This window comes from Podarcis muralis, chromosome 15, assembly GCF_964188315.1.
Source record: "Podarcis muralis chromosome 15, rPodMur119.hap1.1, whole genome shotgun sequence".
NCBI lineage: Eukaryota > Metazoa > Chordata > Lepidosauria > Squamata > Lacertidae > Podarcis > Podarcis muralis.
Window position 1 is genome coordinate 36107217 of NC_135669.1, and position 27285 is coordinate 36134501.

The window sequence follows — 27285 nt, forward strand, 5'->3', positions numbered from 1 at the left end:
CTAATTGTCCCTCTTTGAGTCAGGATATGTCTGAACCTTTTCCATCAATTGGTTCTAGTCCTGCCCTCTGGAACAACAAGTAGATTAATCTGATCCACCTTCTATGTAGCAACCTTCAGGTGGCTGATGATGTTCAAATCATGATGTGATCGCAGTAATGATTACAGCAACCTTCTTCTTGCACAGTGAATTACCAATACCTACAGGAGCTCCTGTAAGTATCAACAAAACAATGATCTTGATAGCAGCAGCACATGGTTGCGTTTCTTGGCAATACATGAACACATTAGTATTGGCCATGCAATGGTACTTCCAGTGCCTTCATTGGCTCTTCTGGGTGCCTGGGATGGATTGAACATAGAGCAACATGATAAAAGTCTGGCCCTCCATCTACTAGCTGCAGAATGAAGGCTAAGAGCTAAAGGCTGGAAACATCTGAAGGTAACTGGCAAAGAGGCCTGGCGTGTTTTATATTAACATTTGAAAAGTTGACATGCAAAATACAGTTAGGTGGGGTGCAAATAAAACGGACAATTTCTCAAATGTTTGGCAACATATATAAATGATGCAATTAAAATTCAGACTGCTCCAGCTAGGCATCCATCTATTTGGAATGCAAAATACATTTTGGGTGATACTGATTATTTAAGGAGCACTAGATGCTGTTTTTCTTGTATATATCTGCATAGGAATAAGAAAAAAATAAATGTGTTGATTTATAACATTTCACTGCTCATTTCCTGTTTGGTGAATTTCAGATAATAGCCTCCCCCCACTTTTTAAAAAAAAATCTTTTAAAAAACTTTTTTTTTGGTCTGCTTCCTTTTTCTCACACTGGTGAACTTTTTTTATTTACTTCTTTTAGGTATATCTGTATTTATGAATCTTTCTCTCTCCCTCAATTATCTCAATATAAACATGCATCTTTGTTTGCACTGAAAATTGAATAAAGCTAAATTAATCCGGGAATGCAAAGGAAGAAGTCACGAAGGAAAACTGAGGGGAAAGTGGGCTTGTGGCACACTCTCAACAAAGTCCACAAATGAAAGGACACCAAACAACGGAGGAGACCCAAAGAAATCAGCTGGTGGAAGCTTCTGCGGAAACCTCTATCTTCTGTCTTTATTTTGTGGTAACGTTATCCTCTACAAGTTTGCTTCGGGTGGTTCAGTGTGAAAAGCAACACATACATGCTCCAGCCCTGTTCTACAAATCCAGTTTCCTTAGCAACCAGAGCACAGTTCAGGAGCCAGGGCATGCTCAGGTCCACCTGCATCTTCCGGGACTCTTTGTAGCATAGTAAGGATACTGTCTTGCTGCCTACTGTTAACAAGCTAAGGGAGAAAAGGAGAAATATATGTACTTGTCTTGGTGGGGCTGAATGTATTCTCGTGCTAAGCTTTTTTTGGGGGGGGGAGTGAACATGGTCTTTCAGGACATACTGTACACTTCCTAGTGGTCCCATGAGTAGGGTGGGTGGTTGAGCACCAGCATACAGTGGTACCTCAGGTTACAGACACTTCAGGTTACAGACTCCACTAACCCGGAAATAGTACCTCGGGTTAAGAACTTTGCTTCAGGATGAGAACAGAAATCGTGGGGCAGCGGTGTGGCGGCAGCAGGAGACCCCATTAGCTAAAGTGGTACCTCAGGTTAAGAACAGTTTCAGGTTAAGAACGGACTTTCAGAACAAATTAAGTTCATAACCCGAGGTACCACTGTACTCTCCAAGTTTCCTTATTTTCCAGGGACAGTCCCAGAATTACATAAGCTAGGGCTGCCTCACATCCTGAATTTCCCTGACATAGCCGGGATTCGTCCGTCAAAAACGGCATCTGGGCAACCCTGCAGAAGCTGTCCCTGGGTTGATCCTGGGATGTCCCGCTTTCCCCTTTTTCTCCATGTCTTGGAGAACAATTAGAAAAGGCGTGTGTAGGTGTGGAAATGGAGGCTTGCTTACCCTGAAAATGAAATACCTTCAGCAAATGAAGGAAATTTTGAAGCTGGCATATGAAGCCCTTCCTATAATTTTGAAGGAAAATATCACCAATCCATTTAAAATTCTCTAATTGCAATGCCTCTTCAGCAAGCCATTTTGAAGGAAATGCATGGATTGTTTATTGTAAATGGGGCTTTGCACTGTCTAATCAGAAGGAAGCCCCACTGTATTCAATGGAGCTTACTTCCGTGTAACTGGGTCAAGACTGGGCAGCCTTACACTGCAATTAAGTCCCACTGAGTTCAATAGGGTTTGCTCTCTGGTATGTTCCTGGTCATTCTCAGTTTCCATCATCATCATCATCATCATCATCATCATCATCATCATCATCATCTACTGCCTGTTTCCCTGACAAGGACTCAAGGCAACTTCCCACTAAACTTTCATTTCATTCTGGCAAGCTTACATTTTTGTCAAAAGGCAGAAAGCTAGCAATGCCCTTTCATGTTTTGTTCCATTATTCACTCCCAACTCTCTCTCCACCCCCAGCATTTGAATAAAGAGGGGCCACCTCTCATTTGCTACAAGAAAAAGAAAATTGCAAGTAAAGCGTTGCTGAACGCATTTCTCTCACTAAGACTGATCCTGCAACCATCAAGCTTATATTAACTCTGGCAGGCAGTTCCTTCTTGGCTTTGGGGGTGTTTTTTTGTTTCTTTCCTTATTAGAACAGGAGAGCGTGGCTAGCATCCAAAAAGGGCCGAGGCATTAGAAGAATCAGTTGTGCTTAGGAGTATAAGGATTTAGTGGCTGTTTTACATATAAATCATTGTTCTGCATTTAGATGCATGCAATTCACTGGGCTAGGGAGAAGACAAGCTGGGTGGAACTCAGATCATATTTATTTGTTTATTTGTCCCGGCCGTAAACAGCTTCCTTCTAGAATGCGCAAGACTGGTTGATGTGATGTGTGTGAGAGACGGCTGGCTTTTAGAGTAGGTCATCTTAGGTCACTGCATAAGATGGTGTTTTTAAGAGGGTTGTTATTATTGGTGCACCAACTTCAGACAGAAGGGCATTCTGTCAGGAGTCCTGAGGTGTCTGTCGCCAGTCTCAAGAGCAGAATGCCTGTCTGGGGCAGATGAGGAAGGGAAACAGGATGCTGAAATGGAGCAGCTGAGACATGGGGACAGAAGCTGGATGAGGCAGGTACCTCCCAGTCCAAGGATTTAACTGCCTCAACTGGTGTCAAGGTGGGTGCTGGGAGCAGTAACTCAAAAGGTGTCAGTGAAGTTATGATATACAGAGGTACCTCGGGTTAAGAACTTAATTTGTTCTGGAGGTCCGTTCTTAACCTGAAACTGTTCTTAACCTGAGGTAGCACTTTAGCTAATGGGGCCTCCCGCTGCCGCCGTGCGATTTCTGTTCTCATCCTGAAGCAAAGTTCTTAACCTGAGGTAATATTTCTGGGATAGCAGAGTCTGTAACCTGAAGCGTCTGTAGCCTTAAGCGTCTGTAACCCAAGGTACCACTGTATAATGGGTTGGGGGGGGGGGGAAATGTTTAAAATATCCTTTGTTAAAAAGCCTGAAGCCTTCCTTTTTGGAATTCTAGCAGAAAAGACTATTTAAAAGTAGCAGAAAAGACTATTTATGTATGTGACCATGGCTGCATGGATGTTTCTGGCCCAGAGATGGAGAGAGGATAAAGTTCCTACCAGAGAAGAATGGCAGATGAAGTTAATGGACTATGCTGAAATGGCTAAAATGACCGGAAGAGGCAGAAATCAGGAAGACAAAACTTTTAACAAGGAATGGGGGGAATTTATAACTTATCTTCAAGACCATTGTAAACAGTTAAAATCATTAGTAGGATTGGAAGATCACTTGTAGTTTAAGGTTGAATTCTGGACACAATGGAAGAGGTAAAGGGTTATCATAAAAGATGTGGAAGGAACTGATTAATAATAGGACCCACATAAGGGAGGATGGAAGTCCGGGAGATTCCTTGGAATCTTGTTTTAATGATTTATGTTTGATATATCACTGTAGAATTTTAAGCTGAAAAACCAAATGATATTTTTTAAAGAGGTGTCAGTGAAGTTCATTCAGGTCAACCAAAAAGCCCAGGCCTAGAGAGCTCAGCAACAATTCCCAGTAGATCTTGCCCCAATGAGGCAGTTGTGAGGACTGAAGGTCCCAGCCTTCCCATCGCTCTCTTAAACCCCTGGGTCCTTCCCAAGCAATTTCAGACTCTGACGCCTTGTCTGTCTCTGCTCTGCCCTCTTCATACCTCTATGGGTCCTAGGAGATCAGTGTGGAGTGGAGCTGGTGACAACAGGAGGGAGAGGCCCCCTGGCTTCTTCAACAGCCTGCCTCATCTCTGCCTTCCTCCACACGCAGCTCTTACTTCACCCTCTGTTCTCTCCTCTTCCTTCAGCTGCTCCTCAAGCTGTATGAGCTGAAAACCATAAGGAGACCTAGGGAGGTGGGTCAGGTGTGTGTGTGTTGTGAATTTCACCTGTTGATTGGAACCAGCCAACATTCTGACTGCAAGCTTCTATATATTGTTTTCCTTTCGAAGCTATCAAAAGCCAGTCACCATAAAGACAGATTTTAAGGTGTTGTGGCAAGCACTGCCACCTACTGCTTGTCAATCACACTAGTAAATATTAACACTAAAGCACACGCACACACCTCTCTACCTTTGCAAAAACCTGTTGGGGAATTCCAATGAAAATGGAAGTCGAAATTGCCAGTGTTCACTTTCTAATCCCACGTCTTGGACGGAAATCAATCCCGTGAATTCAATTGGTATTCACTGTTGTTGCTTTCCGTCTGCAAAAGAGACATAATCAATGGCATCTGTGCTCCTTTCCATTGAACAAATGGGGTGAAACGACAGCATTCACATAACTCGTTGCATAAATTATGCAAGCTACATAATTTTGCTGCGGAGGACAATGAGAATAACATCGTTTTTGGTGGAAGGTGAACTGCAATTGAACAGACACAATGCTGCATGTGGCAAACGCACGGACGAAAAACAATCAATAGCTTCTTACATCCCTTTGTCCCATGTGAAGTTGACAGAAGGAAATACATGAATGCACATTCATAACCCATAATCACTGCACTTGTCCCAATGTTTCAAAATAGCACAGAACTCTTATCAAACAGACTCTATCTATATAGTGTAGGGGGAAAGCGAGAGGCTGCTTTTTGTTATTGAATGCTTACTGGGAAAGCTTGTACCTAGCAAGCTGATTCTGAAACTAGTCAAGAGTCATTAGCTCACCACTACGCATGCATCATGGATTGTTGTAGTCAAACAAAACATAACGAAAGAATGAGTGCTCAGCAATTCCAATAGAAACCTTTTGCAAACTGCACCTCTGGGTGAGCCTTGAGTTCCATGAGGAGTTTGTATAAGTGCTTGTATAAGTCACCTTGCAATGGTAATCATCATTGCTACATTAATTCATAAAAAAAAATCCATTTCCTGGGAAATAGACCACCCTCCTAAAATTACTCGCCCCTCACCTTCATTCTTCCTTTCTAATTGAGTAAATCATCAGGAGAATTAATTCACAGCTTGGAGGAGATAGATCATTTCTCATCCAGGGCACACAGCTGACATGGTCTGTCAACACAATGGGATTGCCATGCATCAGTTTATGGTGCCCTCATGTCTTTGCAATCAATCTGAATGTCAGATCCTAATTTAGAAAGTGTTTTACAGAGGCAAGGAATTAAATGATGTTCTTTGTCAGTAGTGATATTGTTGGTTGAATCCGGGTTGGGTAGTGGGGGACTCAAAGGAGGTGAAGGAAGGGAAGGAGGAACCATATTTTAGTTAAGGTAGAAATGAGGTTATTGCATAGGTATGATATCTTAAGGTTGGGGGATAGAAGGCTGTGGAAGTCTGCACAAGAGACAAAGCAAAGGACCTAGGCTGCAATACTAGACCCATTTACCTGGAAATAAGTCCTATTGAACTCAATGGGATGAGACTTCTGGGTAGAAATTTATTGAGATTCTGTGTTAATTTCCAACATCTTTGTAACAACTAGGATTGTGCACCAGATTCAGCTGAATTGGCACTATTCCTGAAGATCAAGGCTTTGTCTAAGTCAAATGGAGACAGCCCTGAATCACTGTGGGTTGGGCAAGCTAAACCTACTGCATTTGGGGGTTTTCCTGCTTATTCCATACCCTCCAACATTCTGCTGATAAAAATTGGGACACATTTTTTTTGGCACTGTGCTCTCATGTGAGCCAGCTGAATCGCACAAGTGTGTGGCACCATTACAAACAACAGCATTGGCTGTAAGCAACAGCTCATCCTCCCTGAGCTCAGCAGCGTTGGCATTGGAGAGAGTAAACAGGACATTTGGGGATCAAATCAGAAGCTGGGATGGCTTCTGTAATTCCAGGATGTCCTGGGAAAACTGGGACACTTGAAGGGTATGTTATTCTACTGAGTAGGGCCTTGATAATTTTGCCCCCAATACATGGCTTGATGGTACCACTGTTCACACATATTATTCAATGAATTTTACTGTAGTCCTAGACAACTGATGGCCCATTGTCCTAAAGTATATAAATGCCGAGTTAGTTTTATGAGGCTGATTTATCCCACACTGATAACATTTGATTTTGAACTGTAAAGATTGGCTCCTTTGCAAGACATCGTTCACGTTTCTGCAAATTCACGCCCCTCTCCCCAATGCCTTAGAAGTTCCACTGATGGTGAGCTTTATTCTGGTACCACATTGGCTTCCCATGGGAAGGACTATTAAAATGAACCCACTCCAGTCTGTCCAGTTATGACCCTTTTGTTTATTAAGAGAGAAAAATGAGAACTTCCTGGAAACGAAGGTTGCTCCAAGCTGGCACCTGTGTTTGTGGTAATTTAGAGACAGCAACAAAAATAACTGAGAAAGGTCAAGAAGATGTAATGACGCAGGATGACGCAGGGCTACATTCTCAACCGTAGCTGTTTCACAAATGCATCCTGTTTTCAAACTAGGGTAATGCTTCTCCCACACTTATGTGCAGGAGGGGGGAGTTTGACACACCCCGACTCCTCCTTGGAAGAGGAATCCATTGGCTTGTTCCAGGGGTGGAACTGAGGGTGAATATGGAAAGAGACCCCTTCATGGATCACTGCCTTGTTGTGGCGAAGGGGCTTGAAAAACTCAGAGAAGCTGTGATCTATGCCACGCAGGGCCACCCAAGATGGACAGGTCATAGCTGAGAGTTTAGACTAAACGTGTATTAGAATTCCTGCTCCATGGTTGCAGTCATGGGATTGTTGTCTTTCACGTGACAGTATATGTTTTGACTCCACAGAGTGGGAAGTGATGGAGACAGGATGTTTGTGTTACTGTGTTCCGTGAAGTGGGACTATTGTCCTTTGTTCTTTTTTTCTTTGCTGTCTGATGCTAGAGAGAGAGGGAGCCATGTTGCAGTGCTCCATGTGTGTTTATATGTAAATAAAGTAGATTAGCCAAAATGCTGAGTTCTGTCATGCATGATGCGCAAACTCTGCAGATCCCTAAGTGTGCCGATATCTGTGGCATCGGTTGCTGTGATGTTCGGGCTGAAGAAAGCTTTTGAAGCTCCCGAACAATTGACCAGGAGGGAGAGAACATGCCAGTAAGGCATGTATCTCTACCAGGGTCCTACTCGAGTGTAGGACGAGCTCCTGACAATGTGATCCACCTGGAGAAGGAACTGGCAAACCACTCCAGTGTTTTGCCAAAAAAACTCCATGGACATAAAAAAGGAGAAGCTTTGAGAAGAAAGTGAGAGTTTCCAAGGAATGCTGTGGTTCATGGGGTCACGGAGAGTCGAAATCGACTAAGGCCACTAAACAACAACAACAGAAAGAGAGATTCCACTCCCTGACTGATTGTCAAAGCCAGCTCCACCATTAGGCAGAATGAGGCAGTTGTCTCAGGCTGCAGAAGCCCCCACAGTGGCAGCCCCACGGGTGCCATGCCTGCCACGCCACCTCTGCCGCAGGCACAGAAGCAGTCCCGGTATCAGCATCCTTGTCAACCGAAATCACCTCTGAAACAGTGCAAGATCTCACCTGAAATTTGTGCCAATGCCAGCATCACTTCTTTGATAGCAACAGAGTTGGTAGGGCAGGTGGAGAAGTGGTGCCGGTGGCAGTATAGTGGTGCAGGTGGCACAGGTGGCAGGGCAAGACGGCACTTCCCGTTTCACCACCCTGCTGTTTTTAAGTAAGAAGGTGGGCAGGTGGGGCTTGGCTGAAGTTGGTTGGGTACTGTGCTAACTGACCAAACTCTGTTGCCAAATCCATTTAGCCATCAGCATATCCTGAAATTCTAAAGACACAGAAAGAAACACAACCTCCTCCATAGTCCCGCCTGCCCGCCCGCTCACTCTGCTGCCATTCAGTGATCTATGTTCCCTTTTGTATATTTTGATCTCTGGAAGTAGAATATTTTCAAGGGCGGGGGAGAGAATTGTGCTTAGATGGCCAAAATAAATCTCATTGTGTTTACAACAGAGGATAGACCAAGAAGAGTTTATTAAATCTACAAAGGGTTTGATGTATATCAAGCTGTTACATAAAGTCAATACTTTGGAGAGAACCAGACAATAAATACCCTACGCGGAGCCATATTTCTATCACAGAAAAGGCAATCATATAAAGATTAGAGCACCCATTTCAATATGGAATGGTGGTCAGCTGTTAGAAGAGGCTGGTTCTTATATGTCCCCCTGAGTGATGGTGAGAGTCGTGAGATAAGAGAAAGCAACAGTTCGTTCTTGCCTAGTAACACCACCAAATTGAAAGCAGGTTATAGAGATTAACACCAATACTGGCTTCTTAATAACGAACAGCAATGGTATGGGTTATAGCCAACAACTAACACGGAGTACATGATTTTAGCCTTTTCAATATATTATATTGCACATTGTTACAATATATTAAAAACATGTGAAACTAGCTTGTTTGTTCCTCATCTACCTGGCAAGAATCGGATCCCTGTTTGCAGCTTGCTACAAAAGCACACTTGTTCTGTTAGAAGTGATTTTCCATGCTGGACGCAGGGGAGAAATTTGGCTCTTTTCACATCTCTCCATCCCCCAGTGTACCAGAGGAAGGGCAAATGGCTGTTGCTGGACATCTGCACTGTTCTCTTGTAAAAGGCCCCCAGTTCCTCTTCCTCCCATCGCCCCATCTGCTTTGACTGTCTTTTCAGTCTTCCTCTCATTGGCCTCCCCACCCCCCATGAACTCAGGCCATGGGGTGCCTATGATTTGAGGGCTACCATAAATGTGGTTTGATTTGGTCAAATCTGTTTAAAAGCAGGGCTGTGCTGCTGTTGTTTCTGAAGACACAATGAAAGCAGTTCACAGTCAGTCCTGACACAATTCTCTTCACAGGTACTTAAAGTTATCAGCGCTCTCAGAAACCTCATTCCACTTGAATGAAATTCTTTGCCTGTGGTTATTTACGCCCAAGCTCACACACTGAGCTTCCATTGTGACGCATTGTGTGTGGTTTTCATTGTTAACCTCTCTATATTTGATGGAAGGAAAGAAAGAGAAAGGAGGAAAGAAGGAACAGCTTCCCCATTCACTCATCCTCTGCTGTGTTTGGAGAGCAGCTTTGCTCACCCCGGCAATCTTTTTGTCCCCGATGTTCTCCAGTGTGGCTTTTAAAAACAATAGCCCACTTTGTGTAGCAAAGCTGCCAATTACTCTTGGAGATTTGCTTAGCAGATACTGCAATCACCACATGCGTACCTGAAATCCGGCCTGCTGAGTTGCCATTTTTACAGTTACCTGCTTATTGATATCAATCAGCCTTCGCTGTGCAAAATATTAACACAGGAAGCGGAGGGAATACAAAGGCTGACCTGCCGTGTGAGGCAAAGGAGAAGAAGCTTGCGAGAATGGTGAGGGACACAGTAGAGGATTTGCCATAAACACAGCCTATGTAATCACAGGTTTATAGAGGAAATGGATAGAGAGTTCCTGTTTCTCCTTCTCTCATAATGCTGGGACTCAAGGTCACCCAGCAACTACCAAGGGATGTAATAGTACCACTCTATTCTGCCTTGGTTGGGCTCCCACCTGGAGTCCTGGGTCCAGTTCTGGGCACCATAGATTAAGAAGGGTGTTGACAAGATGGAATGTGTGCAAAAAAGGGGCGACCAATATGATCAAGGGTCTGGAAACCAAGCTCTGTGAGGAAAGGTTTAGGGAGTTGGGCATGTTTAGCCTGGAAAAGAGAAGGCTGACACGACGGCCATCTTTGAATATCTGAAGAGCTGTCGCATGGAAGATGGAGCAAGCTCATTTTCTCTTTGCTCCAGAGGGTAGGACAGAAATCAACAGATTCAAACTACATGAAGTAATATTCCAACTAAGCATTATGGAGAACTTTCTGACAGAGCTGTTTGACAGTGGAAAGGACGACCTGGGAAGGTGGTGGACTCTCCTTCATTGGAGGGTTTTAAACAGAGGTTGGATTCTTTAGCTGTGATTCCTGCATTGCAGATGGTTGGACTGTCAGGAGTGCATGCAGGAGCCAGACCCTGTGACCAGCAGGGCTTTGCAGGACTGGGGCCTTCCTAAGTTTGTTCTGGAGAGGCAAGGCACAACCGCACAGATGAAGCCGCTTGGTAACTCGCTGCCACTGGTGGCAAGAGCCAGGAAGGGATATAAGGTCAGCATTTCCCTTCGGCTCTTTGCCACAGCAACACGTTTCCTGCCTTGCTGCATTTGGCTTCTTGCTTCCTGACCCTCGGACCTTGGCTTCTGGACTCCTTCTCGAACCTCAGACCCTTGACTTCATGACTCCCTGCTTCCTGACCCTCAGACCCCTGGCTTCTGGACTCTCATTCCTGCTCCCACCCTGCCATCTTGCCCCCGGTCACCACTTCCTCAGCTGGGGCTTTGATCGCCCGTAGACCAGACCGTGACATGGACTAGATGACCATTGGGATCCTTTCAAACTCTACAATTTTATGATTCTATAACAGCCAGTAGTGTAGTGGAGGTGGCTCCATTAGGGAAAGCAAGCCACTGCCCCACCAAGCTCCTTCTCCCATCAGCCACCTATCTGACTACTTTCTTACATCCAGCCCCGGGATTGGTACTGGCTCTTGGCTTCCTCCTCCTGAGTCTCAGTGTTGCTCCTGTAGAATTGATTTGCTCTGCCTGTCATTGGCTCCCACTGCTGGATTACTGCAATACATTATATGTGGGGCTGCCTCTGAAGACTGTTCAGAAACCTCAGCTGGTGCAAAATTCAACGGCCAGATTGCTCACCAGAACAAGGCGGTTGGAGCATTTAACACAGATCCTGTTCTGGCTGCCAATTAGTCGCCGGGCCCAATTCAAAGTGCTGGTTTTGACCTATAAAGCCTTACATGGCTCAGGACCTCACTTCCTTAAGGACTGATCTGGGTCATTGCAAGATTTAACTGGGATGGAGTGAGGCATCCCCATATCATATTGAGAATACCCACAGTAATCTGGAGCTGTCAAAATGTTGGTGGTCTGGCAGCAAGGAAATGCGCTCCTCTCCAACTGCATTTTTAATTGAAAATTGAAGTTCTAATTAAACACAGGGCAAGGCCCACCGAATCAGTTTGAGACAGGCTGGACTGACACTGCTCCAAAGCACCAAACTGGGGCACAAATCGGATCAGGGTGGGGAGACAGATGCATAAAGGTAAAGGTAAAGGACCCCTGGACAGTTAAGTCCAGTCAAAGGCAACTATGAGGTTGTGGCGCTCATCTTGCTTTCAGGCTGAGGGAGCCAGCGTTTGTCCACAGACAGCTTTCCAGGTCATGTGGCCAGCATGACTAAACCGCTTCTGGCTCAACGGAACACCATGACAGAAACCAGAGCACATGGAAATGCCGTTTATCTTCCCGTCACAGCGGTACCTATTTATCTACTTGCACTGGTATGCTTTCGAACTGCTAGGTTGGCAGGAGCTGGGACAGAGCAACGGGAGCTCACCCCGTTGTGCAGATTCAAACCGCCAACCTTCCAATCGGCAAGCCCAATAGGCTCATCGGTTTAGACCGCAGCACCACCCGTGTCCCTTGATGCATAGTCCTGGTGAGTACATTCATCTTGGTTGCTGTGTTTGGTTAGCCCAAAGAGGAAATACAGTGGTACCTTAGGCTAAGAACTTAATTCATTCTGGAGATCCGTTCTTAACCTGAAACTGTTCTTAACCTGAGGTACCACTTTAGCTAATGGGGCCTCCCGCTGCTGCCGTGATGCCACCACACTATTTCTGTTCTCATCCTGAAGCAAAGTTCTTAACCCGAGGTACTATTTCTGGGTTAGCGGAGTCTGTAACCTGAAAAGTCTGTAATTTGTAGCCTCTGTAACCCGAGGTACCACTGTAATTAATTATTGTGTCGATTTTACTCCTATTCCTCTGTTCTTTGAGCATGCAGCATTTTCTGTGGGACATCAGTGGAGTTGCTAGGAACATCAGAAAATGTGGTGCATGTCTAAATCAGAATCTTACATGTCTGTCTGTATCTATCTAGCTATCTAGCTATCTATATATTGTCTGTCTATCTCATCCTTTCTGCAGTCCACCTGGCAGCTGACAAGTCCCTTGGGTTTGTCAAAATCTGCACACAGAACAAGAGCTATAAGATGACGAACAGAGAGGAGGGAGAAGCATAAAGATTTTGCTGAGTGATTATTCTAATGGAACACTGAATCAGGAATAGCACACTCAGTAAGGGAACACTGTATTTTATTTGTCTCCTGGGCGATGCTCTTGCAATACAAACTTTAATTAGATCAATAAGATCTCTGGGGAAATTTGAAAGAGGGGGGAAATCTTTATTTTGTGATGAGATTTCTGCAAGGTGAAACTTTTTCTTTTTCATGAAATGTGTATGGTCATGAGAGTGGAGGGGGGGAACCATCCCTGGATTAAAGTACAGGCAGCTCTCTTCTGAATTGACCTCGCCACAACTTTGTAAGGCTGGTTAAATCAAGCTGGGTTCTATCCAGATTGCTACTCAGAGGAGACCCATTGACATTAACGAACCTGAGTCAATCCTTTCCATTACCTTCAATAGGTATACTCTGAGTAGGACTAGCATTGCCTATAACCTTATGTTACTAGTGTGCACCTGCTTGTGTACTGTATGTGTTCACTTATAAGTCTACCCTGCCCTATTTCCAGATAAATCCAATCAGAAAATAATGAATGAAATGCATATTTTAATGAATTTTCTCCTAAGATAAGCATTGATAAATTCTTTTAGAAATGCATTTTTTTAAAAAAAAACAACCACCAGTTTTTGAAGCTAAGAACTTTGTCACAACATCTGTATGCTCTTGTTATTCTGGGGTGTGCAGATCCTATTCAAATATGCACATATTTAATTTCTCAAGAATTGCTACTGGTATACCACCTTACAACATTTGGGGCTTTTAAGTTTAGAGAGAAGTTGGGTATGGGGAGCATGGCAAAGGTATATAAAATGATGTATTGTATGAAAAAAAGTGGATAGGGAGATTTTTTTCCCCTCCTCTCCCTCTGTCATATTACTAGAACTTGTGGACACGCAGTGAAACGGGACGTTAGAAAGTTTGGGATAGTCCTTCATAGAGCTGAACTATGGAATTTGCTTCTCAGCCTTTTGGCTAAGAGCAAGTGTAGTATCTGTTTTTATCAGTTTAATATCTGATATGTCCTCTATCCCATAGAAGGAAGAAGCCACCACCAAAGAAGATAAAGAAGACTGGTAAAATAAATTAGTGAACTATGCAAGACACATTAGATAACTTGAAACCCAAAAGGACATCGGTTTTTTTCTTTTCTTTTCTTTTAAACAAGAGAAATGTTTAAAGCATAACCTTGCAAGCTTTGTGTATAGGTACGCGGGTGGCGCTGTGGGTTAAAGCCTCAGCACCTAGGACTTGCCGATTGAAAGGTCGGCGGTTCGAATCCCCGCAGTGGGGTGCGCTCCCGTTGCTCGGTCCCAGCGCCTGCCAACCTAGCAGTTCGAAAGCACCCCCGAGTGCAAGTAGATAAATAGGGACCACTTACTAGCGGGAAGGTAAACGGCGTTCCGTGTGCTGCGCTGGCTCGCCAGATGCAGCTTGTCACGCTGGCCACGTGACCCGGAAGTGTCTGCGGACAGCGCTGGCCCCCGGCCTATAGAGTGAGATGGGCGCACAACCCTAGAGTCTGTCAAGACTGGCCCGTACGGGCAGGGGTACCTTTACCTTTACTTATTTACATTAGTTGAACTTTCAAAAGTCACTTGTAATAAGATGAATAAGGTTTAAAAATTGGATTGTTAAGAATAAGATTTTAAGGGCATGCATGAACAAGAGTAAAATAATGGAACCAGACAGGTGAGTGTTCCATCCTCACCTGAATGAGCATGGCAGGGGAAAAGAATTGGACTTAAAGTCAACTCTCACACCTTCAAGGGTAGAATCACCCAATCAACAAGTAGCTTGCTAGACTTTGGGAATATTTCCTTACATGGTTTTCATTCCCCCCCCCCCCAAATGTGGTCGCCTAAGTTATTGTTTAATAAATTAGCCCTAGATTAAGGTTACCAGACGTCCCTGTTTCCAGGGACAGTCCTCGAATTTACAAATCAGTCCCCATACAAAATCCATTGAAGATGAAAAGTGTCCCCGGATTCATTGAAAAAAAATCTGGTAACCTTACCCTAGATTACCCCATACTTTGTGTCTTGCCTCATTATTTTGGTCTCCTAATACAAAGTTTCTCCCTGTTTATAACTACCAGGAGGCGATATGCAATCTACAGTATCAAAATGCAAGTGCTTTGACAGAAATACTGATTATTTATTGTCCATTGACTTTGGAAAATGACCCACTCATCAGCCAAAGAGATATTTCCACCAGGAACTGTGCGATACAGGAAAGTGGGTGTCGTGCATTCAGTTATTAGCATGCTAAAATAAAGCAGGACCAGACTTCATGAAGGTTGCCTTCATCTCTTTGACCTCTGTGTATGTGTATGGGCTTAGGCAATTTTCCCACTAATGCCGCCTGCCAAATTGGCTGGTGCCAATCTGCAAGCATATGTGGACTCAATTTCTTCCCATGCCAAGCAATGGCAAGTTGAACTGGCGACAGAAGGAAGATTAAGAGTTCTTTATACAGCAGTGTTTTTGCATCCCCTTCAAACAGAGACTGTAAGGGGAATAGTAAGCCAGTGTGGTATAGTGGTTAGAGCAGGGTTTCCCAAACTTGGGTCTCCAGCTGTTTCTGGACTACAACTCCCATCATCCCTAGCTAGCAGAACCAGTTGTCAAGGATGATGGGAATTGTAGTTTGGCTTCTTAGGGCTCCTGCAGATCATAAAATCATAGAATCAAAGAGTTGGAAGGGACCATTATGGTCATCTAGTCCACCCCCTTTTGCCCAACATGGGGCTTGAACCCATGGCCCTGAGATTAAGAGCCTCATGCTCTAACCAACTGAGCTACCCCAGCTTCCCTGTTTATCCAGCATTCTTCCTGATTTGCTTGCACAAAGCTTATACAGAGGTTGGACTATGTCTAGTTTATATTGAGCTTTCATTCTTATTTGTTTGTGGGGTGACTATATGTCAGTGAACATTCTTCCTGATTTGCATTTGGGGTATTTTTACTTCTTGCCATTCATCATCCATCCATCCCATACTTTTCAATGGACTTATCTGCCACTTCCCAAAATGATTTTGAAACTTGCAGGCTTAACATACAGAATAAGAGAACAAGAAGAACATATGTTTAGAGAAGGCTGGAAAATGTTTATTGAATATATGGGGGGGTGGAATTGTGTACATTTGAAAACGTTGGCAGCATTAAGATAAATTCAACAGTGAAAATACATTTTGATGGATGTAACAATGGAACACTGAATGATTTAGTTGCAGGAATTTATGGTATGCAAAATGAACCATGGAAAGAGAAGAAGGGAAGTCGTTGATATTTTAAGGTTGTTTAAATGACTATTTAAAAATGCAAAACAGAAAAACTTAATAAAAATTTTAAAAAACAAACAAAATGATTTGGCTTCTTCTTTTAGTTAATCTGTTGCAGTATGGCAACTTTGATCAACTTTAATTGTGCAAACCTGAAGTGTGCAATCGAATCCCTCCTGCAAACAGGGGCAGTCTGGAGGTCCTCTCCTTGCTTCTTCAATACATATGACTTCTGAACTGATCCTGCACAGACTCACAAGGCTTAATCGCTCCGGCGGGGTGACTCATTCTCAGTTGCTTTAAATAGCAGCCCTGCCCTTTCCACAGAAATATGCCAATAGCAAGTTATCTACCTAGCTCAGGTTGGGAGCGAGGGAGGAAACTCTTTTTCTTTTAAATCCATTTAGCAACATGAGGAGAAATAGGATTATGGTATTTTTAGCAACACGAGAAGTATGTATAAAATTGTTCAGAGCCTGTGTGTCATTTCAGGACAGGGTTTTAGGGCAGGAGATTCTGAAATGTGTGTCAGGGATTGCTGACCACTGCCCCATGTGGTGTGATGTATAACTGCAGCCTCTCAGGGAAGAACTTTATGGACCTGGCCTGACTCTGCCTGCTGAGGCTGACCATTGGCTCCTCCTAAGCATCAAAGACTATAAAGGACTATCTGCTGCAGCTGAGCCTTCCTTCAGCAACAACACCTACCTGAGTCCTAGTGTGTCTGCTCTAGTTTCTCAGTCCTGCCTTGTTCTTTGGCTCTGCTCCCTAGTTTGCCTTCTGATCCCAATTGTTCTATGGTCCTGGCCAGTTCTGTGACCTGCCTCATGGTGTCCTGCTCTCGATGGGCTCCTGAGTGAACAGGGGACTTCCCGACAGCAACATCAGTGTGGGTAGCAACCAAAGCAGTATCCAGGACAGGTCCAAGGTCAGAGTCCAAGTGAGCAGAGATCATAACCAGGGTCAGGTGATGTTGCAGGACTGTGCCGGCCAGTAATCACAAAGTTCAAAGTCAGTGTTAACTATTAGCAAAAACACAATCTCCACAGACTTGGTTGGGTGTCATGCCTAAGGAGAAGAGCAGCTCATTCCTGATGGTCTTCCTCCATGAAAATCACTTGCCGAAACTGGAAGTCCTCAACTCCCCACAGTCATCCCCACCTCACCAGGGCATTTTCTGAGCTTGGACTGTTGCAATGCACTCTATGTGGGGCTACCTTTGAAGGTGACCTGGAAACTACAACTAATCCAGAATGTGGCAGCTAGACTGGTGACTGGGAGGAGCCGCCAAGACCATATAACACCAGTCTTGAAAGACCTGCACTGGCTCCCAGTACGTTTCTGAGCACAATTCAAAGTGTTGGTGCTGACCTTTAAAGCCCTAAATGGCCTCGGTCCAGTATACCTGAAGGAGCGGCTCCACCCCATAGTTCTGCCTGGACATTGAGGTCCAGTGCCGAGGGCTTTCTGGCAGTTCCCTCGCTGCAAGAAGCCAAGTTACAGGGAACCAGGCAGAGGGCCTTCTCGGTAGTGACACCCACCCTGTAGAACACCCTCCCACCAGATGTCAAGGAGAAAAACAACTACCAGACTTTTAGAAGACATCTGAAGGCAGCCCTGTTTAGGGAAGCTTTTAATGTTTCATAGGTTATTGTATTTTAATATTCTGTTGGAAGCCACCCAGAGTGGCTGGGGAGGCCCAGCCAGATGGGCAGGGTATAAATAAATTATTATTATTATTATTATTATTATTATTATTATTATTATTATTATTATTATTATTATCAGAGACTGTGCCTGCATGCAGCCGGCCTCTCCTCTGCTCTTTTCATGCCTCTTCTGGTTCTGGGAGACAAGGAGGGGAAGACACCCATGACTCTTCACTTCAACTCCTGACACCTCTTCCCAGTCTTCTCCCTCTTCTCCCTCTGAATACTCATTGTTGCCCCACCACCACTCTACAACTGGTTCCTCTGCATCCATTCCTCTGCATCCAACCAGTCCAAGACAGGTGAGAGGCAAAGTCAGAGCCGTCTGTGTTCAGGTTTGGGATCAACAGGGAATTCAGTGGGAGGCACAGAAGGGCTTAGTGAGAGGGGAGAGTCTGGGACAGAAAGAAGTCCAGAATCCTGGATAGCTCATTTGGTTAGAGCACAGTGCTGATAATGCCGAGGTTGCAGGTTCGATTGCCATATGGGACAGCTGCATATTCCTGCATTACAGGGAATTGAACTAGATGACTATTGGAGTCCCTTCTATGACCAGAGACGGAAGCAGTAGAGAACGGAAGCCAAGAGGCAGAGATGGGTCAGGCTTGTGAAGAGGCACGGATGTCTCACCTTCCTGCTGCGATGAGCTCTCCTCCCTGCTGGCCTCTCAGACCCAGGAGAGGCATAAAGTGGGAGAAGCAAAGACAGGCCTGAAGGCGCAGTCTCAGATTGCTTGGAAAGGACCCTGGAGAGGAGGTTGGGGGGAGGTGGGGACCTTTAGTCTTGACAACTGCCTCATATGGGCAAGACTTGAGTTGCTGTACTCATTGGGCATGATCCTGTTTTGCTGATAAAGAGTTAAGTCCAATTTGTTTGGTGTGATTTACTGCTGTCAAAAACTAAGCCACACTTAGACCACATGTTGTTTAGTCATGTCCGACTCTTCATGACCCCATGGACCAGAGCACACCAGGCACTTCTGTCTTCCACTGCCTCCCGCAGTTTGGTCAAACTCATGTTAGTAGCTTCAAGAACACTGTCCAACCATCTCATCCTCCGCCATCCCCTTCTCCTTGTGCCCCCCATCTTTCCCTGCATCAGGGTCTATTCCAGGGAGTCTTCTCTTATCATGAGGTGGCCAAAGTATTGGAGCCTCAGCTTCAGGATCTGCCCTTCCAGTGAGCACTCAGGGCTGATTTCCTTCAGAATGGATAGGTTTGATCTTCTTGCAGTCCATGGGACTCTCAAGAGTCTCCTCCAGCATCATAATTCAAAAGCATCAATTCTTCGGCGATCAGCCTTCTTTATGGTCCAGCTCTCACTTCCATACATCACTACTGGGAAAACCATGGCTATACGGACCTTTGTTGGCATGGTGATGTCTCTGCTTTTTGAGATGCTGTCTAGGTTTGTCATAGTTTTTCTCCAAAGAAGCAGGCGTCTTTTAATTTCGTGACTGCTGTCACCATCTGCAGTGATCATGGAGCCCAAGAAGGTAAAATCTCTCTCTGCCTCCATTTCTTTCCCTTCTATTTGTCAGGAGGTGATGAGCCCAGTGGCCATGATCATCGTGTTTTTGATGTTGAGCTTCCGACCATATTTTGTGCTCTCCTCTTTCACCCTCATTAAAAGGTTCTTTAAAGGTTTAGCCCACATACAGCCCTTCAAAGAGATACAGAGATGAGAAGGATGGAAGAATGGAATTGAGGGGTCAACAGGAGGGAATATGGAGTCGAAGGGGAAAACTAAAACACAACTTTGGGATTAGACAGCCTGTGAACGCTGCTGGGGGAGTAGGTTGAAAAGCAAAGAGGGTGGCTCATTCCGTGTATTGCTTTCCATTAAACAGCCAAATCTAGCACGTTGTGCATTATATATCTTGGTTCCTCACGCCCCCACCACCGCCTGCTGCAGCCCAGTCCTTTTTCCCCAGCAAGTCACTGCACTTCTCTGCTCATTTGTGTTCATTATTTTGATGCTTCACTTGGAATAAGAAAGGGAAGGAGGGAAAGAGCTTTTGCATTTTATTACACAACATGATGAGTAAAAGAAAAAGAGGGCCCAAGGGGATAATATGCATCTCGGCACTGTTGTGAAACCTTACATTTCTTCGCAGCAAAGCTGCCAAAACACCTTCCTTATACTGAGACAGCAGGCAGCAGCTTAGAATACCGAGTTACACCGAGGCCCACCCTAATGTCGCCTGCAGCGTACAGGGGCTGAGAAGAATAATGGAGCCAGCTCTCTAACGTAGGCAGGTGAGGCATTTAGAAGACAACTCCGCTAGCTACCATTGCACCTGTGAAGGATATAGTTGCTATGTAACTGGGGATGCTCCTCACCCAAGTTCTGTCTTGTATTTTGCAGCTTTGAAATATTTGCTTTCCCCCCCTTTTCTCAGCAGAGCTGATCCATTATGCTCATATTGTTGTTTGTTATTTCCAGATTTTGAGCAGGACTCTGCGTCTACGGTTTGCTGCACCGTTCAGTTTATTTATTTATTTATTTTTAAAAAGCTATATTTAGATAAAAATTATAGAGTTAGAGGGCAGCATTGGAGGACATCAAGTCCTGACTTTAAATGTAGGCAGGTAGGCTCAGCAGTGCCGTGGGGGGTTGGGGGGTGGAGCCCTCAGCACTTGCTGAGGTTGTTCCAGCTTGTACCATTAGGAAATTTTTCCTAAATCTCCACCAAAATCTCCTTCACACTGCCATTTACACCCACTTGTTTTAGTCCAGCTTTCCTACCAAGAAAGCAGTGGTTTTGCCAAGGGCAGAGGATTTATTTCATTGATTGGTTTTATTTATAAAAAATTACTTATATACTGCTGCATCGTTAAAAAAAATATATCACAGCAGTTTACAACAATATAAAAAAAAATACCAAACAATAATGTCTTAAAAGGTTAAAAATGAGTTGAAAGCCAGGAGAAATTAAAACCAAACATCAATAGACCACTGTTGGGGGTGTACTCTTAACTGCCTGCATAAAGGTAAAGGTAAAGGTAAAGGTACCCCTGCCCGTACGGGCCAGTCGTGACCGACTCTAGGGTTGTGTGCTCATCTCACTCAAGAGGCCGGGAGCCAGCGCTGTCCGAGGACACTTCCGGGTCACGTGGCCAGTGTGACGAAGCTGCACTGGTGAGCCAGCACCCGTGCCGCACACGGAAACGCTGTTTACCTTCCCGCTATAAAGCGGTACCTATTTATCTACTTGCACTTAGGGGTGCTTTCGAACTGCTAGGTGGGCAGGAGCTGGGACCGAACGACAGGAGCTCACCCCGCCGCGGGGATTCGAACCGCCGACCTTACGATCAGCAAGTCCTAGGCACTGAGGTTTTACCCACAGCGCCACCTGCGTCCAACTGCCTGCATAGGCCTGGCGGTATTTAGTCGATATACTCCTGTTAGGCTGTTCACACAGTTTTCTTGTACCCTGACCACTGGTCGTGTTAGCTAGGGGTGATGGGAGTTGTAGTCCCCAAACAACTGGAGGGCCGAGTTTGCCTATGCCTGTGACAAAGCCTCCTGCGAGAATAGCAAGTAAGTAGGCTCATATCAATAGAGGTTGCGCTCAATAGGCATACCCTCCAACATTTCTACAATGAAAATAGAGATGTCTTATTCAATAATAATAATCAGTGGTGTGGTTATTTTAGGGGGTACTCAAAGGTACGCAGTACCAGCACCTCCTTTTGTTGTTGTTGTTTAAAAGTGTGACACTTACTGCAGCAACCTCACAGTGAGTACCAGCATCTATTTTTCTAGAAAAAAGCAGCAGCAGCAGCAGCAGCAGCAGCAGCAACAACAACAACAACAACAACAACAACAACAACAACAACAACACCTTGCTCATCTGACTGGGTTGCCCCAGCCACTCTGGGCAGCTTCCAACATATATAAAAGCATAATAAAACATTTAACATTAAAAAACTTCCCTCTACTGGACTGCCTTCAGATGTCTTCTAAATATTGTATAGTTACTGTAAAGGGAGTTGGGGTTGCTTGTGCATAAAGGGTGCTACTGTTCTAGGCAACGTAGCCTGGCTAAACCTTTCCCTGGCTGGACAGCCCTTTCTCCATGGCTGTGTCAGTCGCTGGCAGAATCCGTCAGTGGGAGTTTCCCGAACTTCTTCCAACATAGAAACTCTTTGATGCCAAGTCTCCTGCGCAGAGTGGGTGTGCCCAACGGAGGTCCTGGGCTCTCCCCGCTGGTCTCTGTGGAAGAGTCTTGGAGCCCTCTCTCCGCAGTTCCCCCTTGCTTCCTGGTGTCACTCCTATTTCCTTCCTCAAAGGAAGTGTTCTCTCTCCCCCTGCTGGTCCCTTCTCCTGCATCGTTGGGGAGCCTTACCTCCACTCTAGGCTCCGATGGCAGTTCCCTGACAGTTACTTATTTCCTTGTCTTGGGGAATCACATACCCTCCAACATTTCTCCAAGGAAAACAGGGACATCCTAAGGAAAAGCGGGACATTCCGGGATCAAATCAGAACCCTGGTCTGCTTCTGTAAATCTGGAACTGTCCCTGGAAAATAGGGACATTTGGAGGGTCTGGATAGGCTGTACATTACAATGTATGGGGAAAGTACTGGCTCCGTCCCCCAATGCATAGAAAACCATTCCCCGAATGCTCTAGTGCCTTCCCTAATTTTTTCTTTTGTGGGTGGATTTGAAGGCAATGAGTCCTATGAATGAGGATCACAAGCTTTACTGATGCAGCGATCGAAAGCACTGTTCCATTGGGAACCCAGGGTTAGACCAACCCAGAATGGTGAAATCCAACATCTGACAGTGCTGCATATCACCCAGCTCCAGCTATGAGGGAGTCGGTCCACTGCTGTACCTATGGAAATATGGGGCTGCAGATCCAGGTATTAAATCCTTCAGAAGCTACCTGAGCGTAGCTGTTGTGACCTCTCTTGTATCTACCTCCTCGTCTCTCGTGCTAAAGTACTATTTGTGGCTGCTATTTCTCCTGCTGTTTCAATAACCTTGTCACAAAACAGGGGTGGGAATATGCTGCAAGAACAGAACCATAGAATCGGAAGGGACTCTCTGCAATGCAGGAATCACAGCTACATGGGGGGGGGTCTCAACAGAGAGGTAGACATACGTTCCTGACAAATATGCAAAAAGTGATAGTACATTTTGCAATTGCAAGCATGCAATTTTCAGGGTGCAACTGCGCTTTGAAATTTGAGGAGGAGAAGAAGGAGGAGGAGGAGGAGTTGTTTGGATTTGATATCCCGCTTTATCACTACCCGAAGGAGTCTCAAAGCGGCTAAGATTCTCCTTTCCCTTCCTCCCCCACAACAAACACTCTGTGAGGTGAGTGGGGCTGAGAGACGTCAGAGAAGTGTGACTAGCCCAAGGTCACCCAGCAGCTGCATGTGGAGGAGCGGGGAATTGAACCCGGTTCACCAGATTACGAGTCCACTGCTCTTAACCACTACACCACACTGGCTCTCTCTCTTTGAAGGCCTTTCAACCCCATTGACATCATTCACATTCACATTCTTCTGGCACCACTGAGTTCTGATTTCCCTTTTGCAATGATAAAAGGTGCAAACAAACTTTATTTAAAAAAAATATATGTGGAGAAGATAGAAAGTAAACTTGAATGACATTACTAAGAATTAAATAAATACCTCTGTTATCATGTGGAACAGTTGTGTGTCTGTCTTTGTGGACCTGACTGTTTTGGGGTCTGGCCCAACTCAATATTGGTATGTGACCCCAGACAGCTTTCCACTAGTATATGGATTCCTTTAACCCAAAGAAAGGTTTTGCACCCCTGTCTCACCCAGCTGGACAGCTTCCCTTCCTTGTTGTTACATACAGAAGCGAACAATTAGGCACAAACCCATTGAAGGGTATGGATAGTCAACCACTGAGAGAGAAGGAATAAGAAATGGCACAAGACAGGGTTCAAGTGTGCCACTCTCATGTTTGATTCTATGTAGGGGGGGGGACTAAAGTACTTCTCAGGCTGCCATAAATCTATCCTGTATCATGATGAGGAAAGAATAGAATTGCAGAGTTTGAAGCAGTGCCGGATTAATGTGTAAGCTAAACAAGCTATAGCTTAGGGCCCCACTCTCTTGGGGACCCCCCAAAAAAAATACTGGGGGAAAAACTGGGTGTACATTTCCAAACTATAAGATAAAAACAAATTTAGAAAACCTACATACAGCAACAGTGTTTTGTGTTGTGTAGGCTCCTATGACACAGGTGGCACTTTGGACTAAACCACAGAGCCTAGGGCTTGCCAATCAGAAGGTCAGAGGTTTGAATCCCCATGACGGGGTGAGCTCCCATTGCTCAGTCCCAGCTCCTGTCCACCTAGCAGTTCGAAAGCACGAAGTGCAAGTAGATAAATAGGTACCACTCCAGCGGGAAGGTAAACGGCATTTCCGTGCACTGCTCTGGTTCACCAGAAGCAGCTTAGTCATGCTGGCCAGCTGTATGCCAGCTACCTCGGCCAGTAAAGCGAGATGAGCGCCGCAACTCCAGAGTTGTCCGCAACTGGACCTAACGGTCAGGGGTCCCTTTACCTTTAGGCTCCTAAGTAATCGGCCCTGCCTGCTAGCCTTGCTCCCTAAAATATCACTGGTTTGCTCATTTCTATATATAGGGTCCCTACATTCTGCATAAGGGACACGGGTGGCGCTGTGGGTAAAAGCCTCAGCGCCTAGGGCTTGCCGATCGAAAGGTCAGTGGTTCGAATCCCCGCGGCGGGGTGCGCTCCCGTTGCTCGGTCCCAGCGCCTGCCAACCTAGCAGTTCGAAAGCACCCCCGGGTGCAAGTAGATAAATAGGGACCCTTACTGGCGGGAAGGTAAACGGCGTTTCCGTGTGCAGCTCTGGCTCGCCAGAGCAGCGATGTCACGCTGGCCACGTGACCCGGAAGTGTCTCCGGACAGCGCTGGCCCCCGGCCTCTTGAGTGAGATGGGCGCACAACCCTAGAGTCTGTCAAGACTGGCCCGTACGGGCAGGGGTACCTTTATCTTTACCTTTTTTATATTCTGCATGGACTGGTTGCATGGTGACTTGTGCAAATGGCTTTAGATACCTATTAGGTCCATACATTACCATATAGCATATATTCAACACAAAAAACTGCAACAATTTGTTGTTGACATAGGACAGCTGGACATATAAAGGGTCCCATTACCTTCAGTAACTTAGGGCCTCATGAAACCTAAATCCAGCCCTGGTTGGAAGGGACCCTGGGGTCATCTAGTCCCATCCCCTGTAGGGGGAAAATAGGGGGCAATAAGAGAACTAAAGTGCCTCTCAGCAATTTCATTCGTTCCTCTCTGCCATAACCCTATCATGTCTCATGGTGAGGATCCATCGTGGATGAGGCTGGCAGACCCTTGGCCAACACTTGTTCTCTGGACATTCCAAAAACATGTATCAAAGCTTTTAGCAGAGAAAATTTATAAGAGGGGCGGGAATCAACATTCGTCTAATACTCTATTAGGAAATGTGTCAGAAGGTTGACGTGGTGCTTCCAAACTTTACTGAGGGCAAAATACTGAGGGCATAGAGGGAAGGTCCTTCTCCAGAGACACATGTTTGGGAATGTTGAGGGAAGTTAAATGCTTCAGCAAGCTTAATGGCATTTGTCAGCAGAGTTACTCACGTCTCTGAAAGGTGGATTTAGAGGATCCTGCTGAGACGAGACACCTATGGGGATTTGGAGGAAAGTTTAAAGATTTTCAAGTGCACATCTCTGTTTATTACTATTTATGCTGGCAGATTTATCTCCTTGCTGTTTCCAGCCCATTTCTCCAGAGGAAATTAGATGTAGTACTTAACTGTAAGCTGGGCCAATGAAGAAAATGATTCTATAAATACCTAACTTGCTGGCAAGGCTACAATATCGGCACATCAGGTTGGCTATTGAATTTGGTTTGAAGGATATTGCAGCCCACCTTAATTTGGATAGGCCCCTGCAGGCGAAAGACTGGTTCCGGCAGATTGAGCGGATGAGACTAATAGTGGGTCAAACGGTCAAGAAGGCGTTTTCTGTACATGATGTAGAGGGAAGCGAGGGGCAGATGGGGCTTGTCCACCTGGGAAGGTAGCCCATCTAGGAGGAGGAAAACTCTGGTCCTAAACTTCTGCTGTCTCATGGGATATCTATGGGACAAGAAAAGGCTACGGAGTAAACCTTACATAAATCTGGAGTGGAGTCCCCAAGACAGTTGGCACCTTTTATGCCAGCATGGTGTAGTGGTTAAGAGCGGTGGACTCGTAATCTGGTGAACTGGGTTCGCTTCCCCGCTCGCTCCTCCACATGCAGCTGCTGGGTGACCTTGGGCTAGTCACACTTTTCTGAAGTCTCTCAGCCTCACTCACCTCACAGAGTGTTTGTTGTGGGGGAGGAAGGGAAAGGAGAATGTTAGTCGCTTTGAGACTCCTTCAGGTAGTGATAGTTACAGATAGGTAGCGTGTTGGTCTGCCATAGTCAAAAAAAAAAATTCCTTCCAGTAGCACCTTAAAGACCAACTAAGTTAGTTCTTGGTATGAGCTATCATGTGCATCCACACTTCTTCAGATACACTGAAACAGAAGTTGCCAGATCCTTCTATATAGTGAGAAGGTGGGGAGGGGTATTACTCAGAAGGTGGTGGGAATGGGGGATTGGCAGATAGCTGTGATGAGCCTGTTGACGACTCTTAACGACTGCAATAGGTCTTACAGGAAAAAGCAAGGGGTGAGAAGGTGAAAAATGGCGTTGTCATGTATAATGAGATAAGAATCCAATGTCTTTGTTCAGACCAGGTCGCTCCATGGTTTTAAGTTTGGTAATGAGTTGCAATTCAGCAGCTTCTCTTTCCAGTCTAATTCTGAAATTCCTTTGTAGTAAAACAGCTACTTTGAGAGATCTCAAAGAGGGGGATCTTGTCTTCTGGGAAACCCAGGACCTCCACGCACATTGCCCAGGCTTGTGCCTTGAGGAAGTCACTTTGCTGCTGCTAACACACAAATCTGACTCCATCCTCAGAGGTGAACTTCATTTTCTCTTGAGACAGACAGACTTGTTTGCAATGACACACCACCTGTCCGTGCCCCCCAAGGCTCCCCAGAGCTGTCAAAACAAAGGGGGAAGGGGGAAAGGCCGTCGGCAAAGAGGAGCAGTTCCCCTCTTCCCCCAATGGCTCGGGGGAGGCTTGGGAGTCATGGGCGTGTGGCGTGCCGAATGTCAACACACACACCCCCAGCGATGACACACAGGGCGCTGCGCCCCCACCGCACCCCCTTCCTACACCCCTCTGGCACCAGGTTGAGAAACATCGCTATATATTATGGGAGAAGGAGAAAGTTTCTTGCATCAACTTCATCCACCACTTACATTGTTTCACAGACCTTTACCTTGCCCCCTCCCAAAGTAGTCTATTTTAATACCCTGAAAATCATAAACCCAGAGTCTCACCTATTTGCTCATGCCATATAGACAGGAGGCGTCACAGTGAAATGCATCTTTCAGAGGACAGTGTCAGACCTTAAAATCTTTTTCTTTCCTTCCTGACACTTTTAATACCTGGGGAAGGGTGGGAGGAAGGAGCGGAGATGAAATAAGAAAGATTTATAGAGTCTCAAAGCCTCCCGTTAAAATTAAATGTGGTGCAAACAGTAG

General features: G+C 45.4%; 1 non-coding gene and 1 pseudogene across 1 annotated transcript; one reads left to right on the plus strand and one right to left on the minus strand.

Annotated features, from left to right (window-relative positions):
* The first annotated feature begins 13601 nt into the window (after window positions 1-13601).
* LOC114585999 (U2 spliceosomal RNA) lies at window positions 13602-13756 on the plus strand (annotated as a pseudogene).
* A 1626-nt stretch (window positions 13757-15382) lies between these two features.
* Window positions 15383-15456, minus strand: TRNAK-CUU (transfer RNA lysine (anticodon CUU)). The gene has a single exon. It is a non-coding gene; the product is annotated as a tRNA-Lys (tRNA).
* Window positions 15457-27285: the final 11829 nt, after the last annotated feature.